This window comes from Heloderma suspectum, chromosome 1, assembly GCF_057233095.1.
Source record: "Heloderma suspectum isolate Gila_16-S chromosome 1, 16-S_ref, whole genome shotgun sequence".
NCBI lineage: Eukaryota > Metazoa > Chordata > Lepidosauria > Squamata > Helodermatidae > Heloderma > Heloderma suspectum.
Window position 1 is genome coordinate 224352236 of NC_139458.1, and position 14627 is coordinate 224366862.

Genomic DNA, 14627 nt, shown 5'->3' on the forward strand with positions numbered 1-14627 from the left:
TCCAGTCATGAGAGTCATCCCACCAAGTCTCAGTTATACCTATCAAGTCATAATTTCCCTCCTGTATTAAGAGTTCAAGTTCGTTCTGTTTGTTTCCCATACTCTGGGCATTAGTATATAGACATCGAAGACCATGTGCTTCATAGTCTGGCTTTCTTCCTACCTGTGTCTGAAGACTATTATTGGACGCTATCAGAGCTGTTCTCTCCGTTGCAGTGCATGCGCCTACGTCCATTGTTACCCCCAACATTACATCTCCCTTCCCCGTAGGATTCAGTTTAAAGCCCTCCTGATGAAGTTCTTCATGCTGTGGCCAAACACATTCTTCCCAGCCTTTGTGAGGTGCAACCCATCCCTAGCCAACAGCCCATCTTCCAGGAAGTATAGCCCGTGGTCCCAGAATCCAAATCTCTCTCGTCGGCACCACCTTCGTAGCCAGTCATTCACCCGGAGTATTTTTCGTTCCCTTTCTATCCCTCTTCTAACTACTGGAAGGATGGATGAGAAAACTATCTGGGCCCCAAAGTTCTTGAGTTTCCTTCCCAAAGCTTCAAAGTCTGACGTGATCTCTTCGTAGCTCCGCTTGGCGGTATCATTTGTTCCCACATGGATGAGAAGAAAGGGATACCTGTCAGTGGGCTTTATGAGTGCAGGCAACCTTTCAGTCACGTCTCTAATCTGTCCTCCCGGGAGACAACATACCTGGCGAGTCCACGGGTCTTCGCGACATACTTGGGTCTCGATCCCACGCAGCAAGGAGTCTCCCACTACTACCACTCTTCTCTTCTTCTTCTTGTAGGCCTGGGTTTCATCGCCTCTGTTTGACTGACCTTTAGCCTCTTGCTCACTCTCATGCAGGTTCCCCTGTGATTCTTCCTCTGCAGGCTGTCCTCCAGTCTCATCCGCAAGTACCTGGAATCGGTTCCACAGCTCCACCGCTTCCACTGGTGCATAGTGTCGTCTAGTTCTTCTTCTCCTAACTGTCACCGTTTTCCAAGGAGTATCCTCTACTCCATTTTTCTTCACCTCAGCATTTCCCACTGCCTCATCTTGCTGTTGCTCTTCAAGCTTCTGGTCTGCCCTTTGCTGCTGTAGTTCCCCCATTCTGTCCAAGAACTCTTCGTGTTCTCTTATTCCCCGGAGGGTTGACAGTCGCCGCTCCAGTCCACTTACTTTTTCCTCCAGCTTGCACTTGTTGCAGGTGTAGGCCATGTTGTTCTCAGGCAAGAAAACAAACATTGCACACACCTTGCAGGTCACCACCACTGGAGAGTCTTGTCCTTCCATAGCCTCTTTTCCCTTTTTGTGTCTAGCTTTGTGATTGTTCTAGACTAGCCTGTGCCTGCTCCTCTACTCAGTAGAGGTTAAAAGCAGAGTCCCACTGGTGTGGAAGTGTGTGTTACAAGACAAATAAATGGGAAAAAGTTAGTTAAAAAAAAAAATTAAAAAAAAAAATGTTAGGGGCCTCCCCCTTGACCTCCCCTGCCCAACTCCCCTGGCCAACTCCTGTTTGCTCCCCCTGTTCGCTCGCTCTGTTCGCTCGCTCTCTGGGAGCTTGCCTGCTTCTGTAGTCCCTGGACCAGCTGGAGCAGCTTGCTCTGCTCTGCTCTGCTCAGCTGGGAGGCGGGAAACAGACTGAAGCTTCCCGCCCAGTCAGCTGCTGGCAGTACTCAGGCCACACCCCTCCAATTCAGTTGGAGCTCTCAGAAGCTCCTGGTGAGCTCACAGCCAGTCAGAAGGATAAAGGGCAGCCCCCTGGGCTTCCTGCAACCCACTTACCTCTTAGCCTCTGTCTCCTTTGACTCCTTTGTCTCTTCAACCACTGCAACTCCCCTGGCCAACTCCTGTTTGCTCCCCCTGTTCACTCGCTCTGTTCGCTCGCTCTCTGGGAGCTTGCCTCCAAATGAGGAAGCGTTGTAATAATGGGTAACTTCAATTGACTGCATAAATACATATCCCAGTCACAACAAAGAGGTTAAATTTCTTGATGCCCTAAACGACTTTGCCCTAGAACAGTTGGTCATGAAACTGTAGCCAGTACCTGTAGGAGAGCCACCACCCAGGAAGAGGGAGTGCCTTCTGCTTGCTGCTGCTGTGGCCACCACCACCACCACCAGTCTTCCTGTGGGCTTCTGCCTGGCAGACCGCCACTGCTTGCAGGACCAGGCCCCCAGGTCAACCCCACTGTCACCACCTGTTCCTCCTGGAAGGACCATAGAAGCTGGCTGGCTGAGGTGGCCTGGGAGAGTCAGTATTGGTAAAGGGGATGTTTTGTTTTGTTCTTTGTTTAACTGTTGGGGGGTTGTTGTGTTTTTAGGGGTGGATAGCCTGCCTGATAGGCAGGAGTGAGGGGGCATGTGTCCACCTGATGGAGGCAGTGGGGGGAGTGTTGGGGGCCAGACTATACAGAGGCTGGGTGGCAGGTAGGAGTGAACGAAAGTCCCTTACCTGTCGTCGAAGGACATTCGCGGTGGGGGGGAGGCGCTTCGCTGGTCCCCCCGCGAAGTTCAGGCCGGGGGGGGGAGGCTTCCCGCCTCGCCCCGGCCGAACTTCAGGCCGGGGGGGAGGCTTCCCGCCTCGCCCTGGCCGAAATTCAGGCTGGGGAGGAGGCTTCCCGCCTCGCCCGGCCGCGAACACGAAAGTTAAAAAAAAAAAAAAACGCCCCCTGATAGGCTACGTGATGATTCACGTAGCCTATCACGGCTAGATCTGCAAAGTCAGCCGTGATAGGCTACGTCAATCGTCACGTAGCCTATCACGGGTGACTTTAAAAAAAAAAAAGCGCGTACGCTAATGGCGGCCCCCATAGGGAGCCGCCATTCGCGTTCCTTATTTAGTCGCTGTAGTCTACGTAAACATTTACGTAGACTACAGTGACCAAATAAGGAACGGGAATGGCGGCTCCCTATGGGGGCCACCATTATCCGTACGCGCTTTTTTTTTTTTTTTAAGTCACCCGTGATAGGCTACGTGACGATTGACGTAGCCTATCACGGCTGACTTTGCAAATCTAGCCGTGATAGGCTACGTGAATCGTCACGTAGCCTATCAGGGGGCGTTTTTTTTCTTTTCTTTCATTGCAATGGCGGCGGCGGCAGCCGGTCGAAAGACCGGCTGCCGCTCCCGCCCCGCTCGAACACCCGCCGAACTGCCGGCCAGACCAGCCACTGGGAGGGACATTCGGTGAAGGTAAGTCCCGTTCCGGGGGGGGGGTGCGGGGGCGGGGGGGGTTCAGAGGATTTCTCCCCGAAACTTGTTCGGGGGGCCGAACATGTTGGCGCTCAGCCCCCCGAAGTTTCGGGGAGAAATTCTCCGCCATCCCTAGTGGCAGGCGCTGGCGGAGCGCTAGGAGCAGGCCATGCCAGGTAAGGGGAACAAGGGAGAGATGTGTAGTATCTGTCCCCTGCTCCAGGCCTGTCCAGAGCCAAAGGATGGCTAGGGGAGGCATGACCCCATCTTCTGGCCTTCATTTGCTGCTCTGCAATGCCAGGTCTGTTACCCAGAAAACATCCCTCATCCATGACATGATCCTGGATGAGGGTGCAGACCTGGCATGTATTACGGAGACCTGGCTGGCTGAGGCTGCCGCTCCAACTCTGGTGGCCATGTCCCCAGATGGGTTTTTGTATGCACAGCAGCTGAGGGCTGGGAATCGGGGAGGGGGAGTGACTGTTATCTATCGAGAGTCCTTGGTCTTCACCAGACCCCCTCTCCGGGAGACCAAGATTGCTGAGTGCATGTACTGGAGGTTGGGCCCGAAGGGCAGTCTGAGGATTCTGCTCGTGTACCATCCACCCTGCTGCACGGCTAATTCCCTGGCCAAGGTGCTTGTGGTGGTCTCTGATGTGCGTGTGCAGTCCCCTAACTTACTGATGTTGGGGGACTTCAATGTACATTCAGAGGCTGTCCTCACGGGGGCACCTCGGGACTTCATGGAGACCATGGCTTCCTGGGAGCTGTACCCTATTCTAACTGGGCCCACCCATGCAGCCGGTCATGCACTAGACCTTGTGTTTGTTTCTGGAGAAGCGGGGAGTGATCTGAAAGTCGGGAGTATATCCACCACCCCCTTGTCATGGTCAGATCACTATCTGGTGACGTTGGACTTCTCGGTTCCACAACCCCTCCGCAGGGGTGGAGGACCCATTAAAATGATCCGCCCCAGGAGCCTTATGGATCCAAATGGATTCCTGAATGCACTTGGGGATTCTCTGGAGGACGCCAACGGCCATTCAGTCGAGACCCTGGTGGGTGGCTGGAATACTGCAATCACTGGGGCATTAGATCGGGTGCCTCCGAAATGCCCTCTCCCCCTGAACAGGGCTCAGACTGCACCATGGTTCAATCCTCAGTTACGAGCTCTGAAACAGGAGGTGAGATGGATAGAGTGCCGGTGGCAGAAGTCTCGCTCAGAAGACGATCAGACACGGGCTAGAGCTGTATCTTCAGCCTATCACGTGGCGGTGAAGGCAGGGAAAAAGGAATACTATCCTGCCTCTGTCGCATCCTCAGAGTGCTGTCTCAGGAGGCTGTTCCAGGGGGTCCAGAGCCTGGTCGCTCCAGTTGCTCTGGAACCACTGGAGCATTCTAAGACTTCCTGTGAGGCCTTGGCAAGGCACTTTGCAGATAAAATTGATCTGATTAAGAGTGTTATTCCATGCACTGTGGATACAGTTAGTGAGCAAGAGGCAGCCTGTGGCAAACTGGTTTTGTGGGATCGGTTCCAGCTTCTTCTTTCTGATGAAGTGGACAAGGTGCTTTCATCTGTAAGGCTGACCACCTGCTTACTTGATCCTTGCCCATCTTGGCTCATTATGAGCTGCAGAAAGAGGCTGGGTGAGGGGATCAGGACAGTGGTGAACGCCTCCATTGAGGAGGGAGTGATGCCATCAGCCCTCAAGGACGCAGTGATAAGACCGCTCTTAAAGAAGCCCTCCTTGAATCCCCAAGTTTTGAACAACTTTCGCGTAGTCTCGAATCTGCCATTTTGGGGCAAGATCATTGAGCGGGTGGTGGCGATGCAGTTGAAGGCACACTTGGAAGGAGCTGATTATCTAGATCCATTTCAATCGAGCTTCAGGCCTGAGCACATGGGACAGAAATGGCCTTGGTCGCTTTGGTGGATGATATGAGGAGGGCTTTGGACAGGGGTGAATGCTCCTTCCTTGTTCTCCTCAACCTCTCAGTGGCTTTTGATACCGTTGACCATGGACCACCTGGAGAGGATGGGCATTGGAGACATTGTATTATGGTGGTTCTGGTCCTTCCTCTCTGGCAGGTACCAGAGGGTAGCACTGGGAGAGGAGGTGTTGGACCCATGGCCGCTCATGTGTGGGGTGCCACAGGGTTCCACCCTTTCCCCGATGCTATTTAACATCTATGTGAAGCTGCTGGGGGCCATCATCAGGAGGTTTGGGGTGCGGTGTCATCAATATGCAAATGACACGCAGCTCTACCTCTCGTTCAAACCTTCACCAGAGTTGGCTGTGGATCCCTGTCCAAATGTCTGGAGACGATGAGTGGCTGGATGGGGACAAATAAGCTGAACCCTGACAAGACCGAGATACTTTTGGTGGGAGACAAGAGTAGGTTGGGGGATGTTGACCTGGTGTTGAATGGGGTACGGCTACCCTTGGAAGACCAGGTCCGCAGCCCGGGGGTCATTTTAGACACCCAGGTGTCCATGGAGGTTCAGGTATCAGCCGTGAGCCGGGCAGCGTTGTACCAACTCCATCTGATATGGTGGCTGTGCCCCTACCTTCCTGACCATCTGCTCCCATCGGTAGTACATGCCCTGGTCTCCTCTCATCTAGACTACTGTAATGCGCTCTACGTGAGGTTACCCTTGAAGATGGTTCAGAAGCTGCAGCTGGTGCAGAACGTGGTGGCTCGCCTGATTAAAGGTAGCCGCCAGCATGATCACATCACTCCGGTGCTGAAGGAGTTGCACTGGTTACCAGTTGTTTTCCGGGCCAAATTCAAGGTGTTGGCTTTGACCTTTAAAACCCTATGCAGTTCCAGCCCAGCCTATCTCAAGGAGTGCCTCCAGCAACACCAGACAAGCTGCTTAACATGATCAGCTTCGGATGGCCTTCTCTCTGTAGCCAGGACAGCTAGGCTGGTGAGGACGAGGGAGAGGGCCTTCTCTGTGGTGGCCCCCACTCTGTGGAACTCCCTCCCTAGAGAACTACGCCATGCCCCCTCTTTAATGAGCTTCCGCCACGCACTGAAAACTTGGTTATTCAGGCAGGCATTTGGGGTGGGTTAGGGTATTTTTAAATAATGTTTTAATGTCTAATTTTACTGTTTTAAATTGTACCATTGTACATCACCCAGAGTGGCCGGGTGACTGGCCAGATGGGCAATTGAGAAATTGAATGAATGAATGAATGAATGAATGAATGAACTGACCAGAGGAGGAGAAATGACCCTGGATTTAATCCTAAGTGGTGTCGCCCAGGCCAGGACTAGGGGTGGACGGAAGTCCCTTACCTTTCGCCGAAGCTTGTTCACGGTGGGGGGCAGGCGCTTCGTTGCTCCCCCCGTGAAGTTCAGGCCGGGGGGGAGGCTTCCCGCCTCGCCCCGGCCGAAATTCAGGCCGGGGAGGAGGCTTCCCGCCTCGCCCGGATGTGAACTCAAAAGTTTTAAAAAAAAAAAAACAAATGCCCCCGTGACAGGCTACGTGACGATTAACGTAGCCTATCACGGCTAGATCTGCAAAGTCAGCCGTGATAGGCTACGTTAATCGTCACGTAGCCTATCACGGGTGACTTTAAAAAAAAAAAGCGCGTACGCTAATGGCGGCCCCCATAGGGAGCCGCCATTCGCGTTCCTTATTTGGTCACTGTAGTCTACGTAAACCTTTACATAGACTACAGCGACCAAATAAGGAATGGGAATGGCGGCTCCCTATGGGGGCCGCCATTATCCGTATGCGCTTTTTTTTTTTTTTAAGTCACCCGTGATAGGCTACGTGACGATTTACGTAGCCTATCACGGCTGACTTTGCAAATCTAGCTGTGATAGGCTACGTTAATCGTCACGTAGCCTATCACGGGGGCGTTTTTTTTTTTCTTTTGTTGGAATGGCGGCAGCGACAGCCGGTCAAAAGACCGGCTGCCGCTCCCGCCCCGCACGAACAGCTGCCAAACCGCCGGCCGGACCTGCCGCCGGGAGGGACATTCAGCGAAGATAAGTCCCGGGGGGCGGGGGGGTTTGGAGGATTTCTCCCCGAAACTTGTTCGGGGGGCTGAACACGTTGGCACTCGGCCCCCCGAAGTTTCGGGGAGAAATTCTCCGCCATCCCTAGCCAGGACCTAGTATGAGATGTAAATGTTGTTAAACCAACTGGAAACAGTGACCACCGTGCTATCAGATTTAATATATATTGAAGTTGAAAATTGCCAAGGAAGTCCAGCACAGTCACATTTAACTTTAAAAGAGGAAACTTCTCTAAAATGAAGGAACTGGTGAAAAGGAAGTTGAAACAGAAAGTTCAGGGGATTAAATCTCTTCAGATGCTTGGATATTACTTAAAACCACAATAATAGAAGTCCAGCTGAAATGTAGACCACAGGTTAGGAAAGGTAGCACCATGTCCAAGACGTCACCGGCATAGTTAATGAGCAGTGTCAAGGAAGCTCTTGTAAAAAAGTGGGCTTCCTTCAGAAAATGGGAGTCTTGCCCAAAGGAGGAAAACAGAAGGGAGCACAACTTTGCACAAAGGAAATGCAAGCAGACAATAAGAGATGCAACAAAGCATTTTGAAGAGCATACTGCCAATGACTTCAAGGCCAACAATAAAGAATTATTTAAATACGTCAGAAGCAGCCAAGCAGGAAACCAGCTAGGGAGGCAGTTGGACCAGTTGCTGCAGAACAAGGGGGGTGGGAGTGCTGTTGCACTCATGTCCTGCTTGTGGGGTTCCCGTCAACAGCTGGTTGGCCACTTTGGTGAGGGACTTTGTCAAAAGCCTTTTGGAAGTCCAAGTAAACAATGTCTACTGGATCATCCCTGTCTACATGTTTATTGACACTCTCAAAGAACTCTAAAAGAACTTTTTGAAAATTGGTGAGTCCTCCTTCAGTACTCCTTTAATTCCATTGTCATCCAACTGCATCCCTAGCTGGTTTTCAGTTTCTGATATATTTAAAGAATTCTTTATTGGGCCTTGATGCTGTTAGTGATATGCTCTTCGAAATGCTTTTTTGCATCTCTTATTGTCTGCTTGCATCGCCTCTGTGCATGCTTGTGCTGTCTTTTGTTTTCTTCACTTGGGCGAGACTTCGATTTTCTGAAGGAAACCCTTTTTTATCTAATAGGTTCTTTGACACTGCTCATAAACCATAGTGGACTAGTGGTGACCTCTAGGATTTGGTGCTACCTTTCCTAACCTGTAGTATACATTCTAGCTGAGCTTCTGTTATTCTGGTTTTGAGTAACCTCCAAGCTTTTGAAGAGATTTAACCCTCTTGACTCCCCCTTTCAACTTCCTTTTCGCCAGTTCCCTCATTTTAGAGAAGTTTCCTCTTTTGAAGTTAAATGTGACTGTGTTGGACTTCCTGGGCAATTTTCCACTTAAATATATATTAAATCTGACAGCACAGATGACTGTTTCAAGTCAACTTGTCTGCCTCCTGAGAAATCTGTATAATGACCAAGTAGCAACAGTAAGAACAGACCATGGAGCAACGGACTGGTTTAAGATTGGGAAAGGAGTATGGCAGGGTTGTATACTCTCACCCTACCTATTCAACCTGTACGCAGAACACATCATGTGACGTGCTGCTGGGCTTGATGAAGCCAAGGCTGGAGTTAAAATTGCTGGGAGAAACATTAACAATCTCCGATATGCAGATGATACCACTTTGATGGCTGAAAGTGAGGAGGAGCTGAGGAACCTTATGACGAAGGTGAAAGAAGAAAGTGCAAAAGCTGGGTTGCAGTTAAACCTCAAAAAAACCAAGATTATGTAGGGATGTACGAAAGTCACTTACCTGAACCGAAATTTGATTCGCGGTGGGGGGGAGGTGCTCTGTCCCTCCCCCCAAAATTCTGGCCGGGGGGGAGGTGCCCCGTCCCTCCCCCCCGAAATTCTGGCCGGAGGGGAGGTGCCCCGTCCCTCCCGCTGCGAATCCTGGCTGGCCGGGAACGCAAATGGCGGCGGCCGTAGCCACTGCCATTTGCGTCCCTGTAGTCAGCCGTGATAGGCTACGTAAATCTTTATGTAGCCTATCATGGCTGAGTAAAACAAAAACAAAAAAACCACCCATACACAAATGGCGACGCCCATGGGCGCCGCCATTTGCATACGCATGGTTTTGTTTTGTTTTTTTTATTCAGCCGTGATAGGCTACGTAAACATTTACGTAGCCTATCACGGTATTTTTTTAAAATCTAGCCGTGATAGGCTACGTAAATCTTTACGTAGCCTATCACGTTTTTTTGTTTTGTTTTGTTTTTTACTGGAAATGGCGGCAGCGGCAGCTGGTCAGAAGACCAGCCACCGCAGCCGCCGCCGCCACCACCACCACACCGCTGGCGCACTGCCGCCGCCACCACCAGGGACATTCGCACAAGATAAGTCCCGTCCCGGGGGGGGATGGGGGGGCAGACCGTTTCGCCACCGATTTCGGGGGGCTGAATGCGCTGGCATTCAGCCTCCCCGAGATTCGTGGTGAAATTCTCTGACATCCCTAAGATTATGACGACCAGCTTGATTGATAACTGGCAAATAGAGGGAGAAAACATGGAGGCAGTGACAGACTTTGTCTTTCTAGGCACAAAGATTACTGCAGACGCTGACTGCAGCCAGGAAATCAGAAGACGTTTACTTCTTGGGAGGAGAGCAATGACAAATCTCGATAAAATAGTTAAGAGCAGAGACATCACACTGACAACTAGGGATAGACGAAAGTCACTTACCTGATCCCGAAGCTTGCTTCGTGGTGGGGGGGAGGCGCCCCATCCCTCCCCGCCGAAATTCTGGCCGGGGGGGAGGCGCCCCATCCCTCTGGCCATGAAACATTGTCTCCTGCCAGGATGCAAATGGAGGCAGCCGTAGCCGCCACCGTTTGTGTCCCTGCAGTCAGCCGTGATAGGCTACGTAAATGTTTACATAGCCTATCACGGCTGACTTTGAAAAAAAAAAAACGCGCGTACGCAAATGGCGACGCCCATGGGCACCGCCATTTGTATACGTGCGGTTTTGTTTTGTTTTTTTTATTCAGCCGTGATAAGCCATGCGAAAATAAGGGCAGCGTATTCCCCGTAGTAACCTATGGCTGCGAGAGCTGGACCATAAGGAAGGCTGAGCGAAGGAAGATAGAGGCTTTTGAACTGTGGTGCTGGAGGAAAATTCTGAGAATGCCTTGGACTGCAAGAAGATCAAACCAGTCCATATTCCAGGAAAGAAAGCCAGACTGCTCACTTGAGGGAAGGATATTAAAGGCAAAACTGAAGTACTTTGGCCACATTATGAGAAGACAGGATACCCTGGAGAAGATGCTGATGCTAGGGAAAGTGGAAGGCAAAAGGAAGAGGGGCTGACCAAGGGCAAGATGGATGGATGATATTCTGGAGGTGACGGACTCAACCTTGGGGGAGCTGGGGGTGGCGACAGCCGACAGGAAGCTCTGGCGTGGGCTGGTCCATGAAGTCACGAAGAGTCAGAAGCGACTGAACAAATAAACAACAACAACTAGGTCCTGGGCAACACCACTTAGGATTAAATCCAAGGCCGCCTCCCCTCTGGTCAGTTCCATGACCAACTGTTCTAGGGCACAGTCATTTACAACATCGAGAAATTTAACCTGCTTGTCATGACTGATACATGCATTTATTCAATGCATAAGGAGCCCGCCTGCCTCGCTGCCCCTCCCTGCATGCCTGCCTCCTCCACCGCTTGCCTCCGCACTCTGCCAGCCAGCCAGCCAGTTGTCACCACCACTGCCTGCCTCTGCTTTCTGCCCACGTAGCTGCTCTCTCAGTGCAGACATCCTGCCAGCCTGAGCAGATAGCTCACCTTTTGCCACCCAAGCACAGCCTGTGAGAAAGACTGTGCCTGCCTGGCAAGGGTGGCAGCCAGTCTAGATGAGATGGCGTAGGCCATCCCTGAACCAATCAGATGCTGCCTTTGGGGGGGGGTGGCCAATAAGGGCACAGGAGCAGAGAACAGACTGCTCCTTTGCCATTCCGGTGCCCCATTGGCTGTTCCCCTGCTAAAGGCAGTGTCTGATTGGTTCAGATTGCTGCTACTCAAAACGTAACACAGGATTCTATAGCAGCCTTCCCCAATCTGGTGCATTCCACATGATGCTGGCTGGGGCATGCTGGGAGTTGTAGTGCAACACATCTCAAGGGCACCAGATTGGGGAAGGCTCTCTATAGAATAAAAACCAAACTGTCAAGAATGTCGATTTCTTGAATGCCGAGGCCGTGGAGATGAGGCCATAGGAATCCATTGGATTGGGACAAGCAGCCACACGGGAGACAGCAGGAGCCCCCTAACTCCTCATGGGTGACATGGGGAGTACCCTGAAATACCCAATAGTCTCAGTTTGAAGCACGCTCCATAGGAATGGCCCCTCCTTGTGCATGGCCATAATATCCAGGTGCCCTTCAGAATGGCCAAAGGAATGCATGAGACTCAGAAGAGTAGCCCCACAGGAAACAGCAGGAGCCCCCAAACTGCTCACACAGGTCACAGAGTTAGTACTCCCAAGCATCCTACTTGATGTATCCTCTGTAGGAATAGCCACCTCTTTGCGCAGAGTTAGTACCCCCAACATCCCAAAAGTACCAATTTGATGCATGCTCCCCAGGAATTCCCCTCCTAGTGAATGGCCATGATATTCAGATGTCCTTCCGAATGGCCATAGGAATGCACTGGACTAATACAGGAAGCCCCCAGAAAATAGCAGGAGCCTCAAAACTGCTCATGTTAGTACCGAGAGTCACTATTTCCCCAAGAGTCCCCAAGAGTCACTATTTCAAGCATGCTTTATAGGAATGGCCTATACTTCCATATGGCCATAATATTCAGGTGTCCTTCAGAATAGCCATAGGAACTAATTGGATTGAGATGAGCAGAACTATAGAAAAGATCAGGAGCCCCAAAAGTGCCCACAGGTGCTAGAGTTAGTAGCCCCAAACATCCTGAGAGCTCAGATGTGATGCCCGCTCCATAGGAATGGCCCCTCTTTGCTCATGGGCATAATATTAAGGTGTCCTTTGGAATGACCATAGGAAAGCATTGGGCTGAGAGAAGCAGCCTCACAGGAAACAGCAGAGGCCCAAAACTGTTCACAGGGGATGGAGGTAGTACCCCAAAACATCTCAAAAGCCCAGATGTGATGTATGCTCCATGGCAATGTCCCTTTTGTCCACTGATCCATAATTTTCAGGTTTCCTTTGGAATGGCCATAGGAATGCATTGGACTGAGATGAACAACCCCACAGGAAGGACCTGGAGGCCCCAAACTGTGCACGGGTGCCAGAGTGGGTAGCCCAAACATCTCAAGAGTCATTATTTGATGCATGCTGTATTGGAATGTCCTCTCGTGCGCATGGCCATAATATTCAGGTGTCCTTCGGAATGGCCATTGGAATGCATTGGATCGAGACGAACAGGCCCACAGAAATGAGCAGGAGCCTTGCACATAGGTGATAGAGGGAGTACCCCCCCCAAACTTCCAAAGTGCCCAGATGTGGGCAGGAGCCCCAATACTGCCTGTGGATGCCCCGAGCCTCCCCACCCCAAACGCCAAGAATCCCGATGCCACGCATGCAGCATAGAAATGGCTTCTCCTTCTGAATGGCCATAGAATTCAGCTGGAGTGAAGGAAGGAACCCCACAGGAAATACCTGGTGTCCCAGAATTCTTCACGAGTGTACTGAGGGTGAACACTTAAATTATACCCCTCTATAGCAATGGCCTCTTCTTCTGTAGAGGCATAGGCATCAGCTGTCCTTCCCAATGGCCACAGGAATGCATTGGACTGAATAAAGACCATAAAGAAGTAAATAAATATTCATTTAATAACATTGAATCAGATATTATATTCATATTATAGCATCCATTTCTAACTAATAAATCCAACTAAATATTCGAATGTGTTTTTATTTAAGAATAACTGTGACACAACTTCTCATACTTGCAGTAAGTGCAGCAAATCAATGGGAACCACTTGCATTTGCAAATTCTTTGCATCACATGTTTTGCACCCATAATTCTGAGGCTACTTCCATCACATGTGACAGAAGGTGCCCCTTTCGCTACACTCTCTCCAGCGTAGGGGACGTAGGACCTTATTAATGTGATACAGTTTTCCCTATTAACTGCCGAGATGATTTTCAGTGATTCCTTGGCTAGATCAGGTCATATTTTGCTACCAGACTTGGTGTCCCAATATCAGCCTCACACACAGATCTGAGGCACCTGCTCAGTCCTGTTGTGTTTTCCATCACTGTGCTGTGCTGTGCTCTTTTGCTTCATATGAGTAAGGATGGCACAGGCACCCATCTCAGTCTGGAATTCCAGCAGAGCACCTGTGCCCCCCAAGCCATTCCCGCCAAGGCCCTGCCCCCACTCTACCCCCTCCCATGCTCACTGAACTGCCCGCAACCTACCCAGACCCCATCTGCCTCCGCAGCAATCACCATGTTTTTTTTTTTGGGGGGGGGAAATAACATTGTATGACATCCTTCCTCTTACGTAGGGATGGACAGGCAGCCCCCTGTCCAGGTTCTCCAGGTGCCCGCCCAGCCCCTGTCCCCACTCACACGTCCCCGGACCCACACTCGAGCCCCACACCTGCTCTCTGAGCCACCTACACTTACCGAGGCCCTGTCCGTCTCTGCCATGATCACCATGTTTTGAAAAAACATGGTGACCACAGTACCATGCACATAGACTTATATGCAAAATGGTGCTGTGAATCTTGTGTATGTGGGTGATTCCTATGCGTACATTTTTTGCACATAGACTTATATGCAAAATGGCGCCATGAGTCACCCATATACACAAGATTCACTGCACCATTTCACACATAAGTCTATATGTGCAGTATTTTTTGTCCATCCCTACATAAGGATGTCATACAGTGGGGTTCTTGCCCAGCGCTATGGAGGGGTGGTCACATCTGGACCATAGTAGTTATACCAGGTATTTTCTCAGGTCATGTGGGAAGACTAGGGATGTACAAAATGACTTACCTGTTTTGTTTCATACATCCGCGGTGGGGCGGGGAGGCACTCCATCCCTCCCCCCGAAATCCTCGACGGCCGGCTCCGCTCCGTGGCGACTCCGTGGAGCCGCTGGCCGGGGCAGCCCACAGCAACATCCGGCCGCTGCTGGGCTGTGCAGGGACACAAATGGCAGCCACTGTAGCCGCCACCATTTGCGTCCCTTTTTTTTGCCGTGATAGGCTACGTAAATATTTACGAAGCCTATCACCGTCTCCGCAGGGACACAAATGGCATCCCTGCGTTAGCCGTGATAGGCTACTAGGGTTGGCGGAGAATTTCTCCACGAATCTTCGGGAGGCCGAGTGCCGATGCATTCGGCTCCCCGAAAGTGTTGGGGAAATTCTCCGCCGGCCCCCCGCCCCCCCCACCCCCGGGATGGG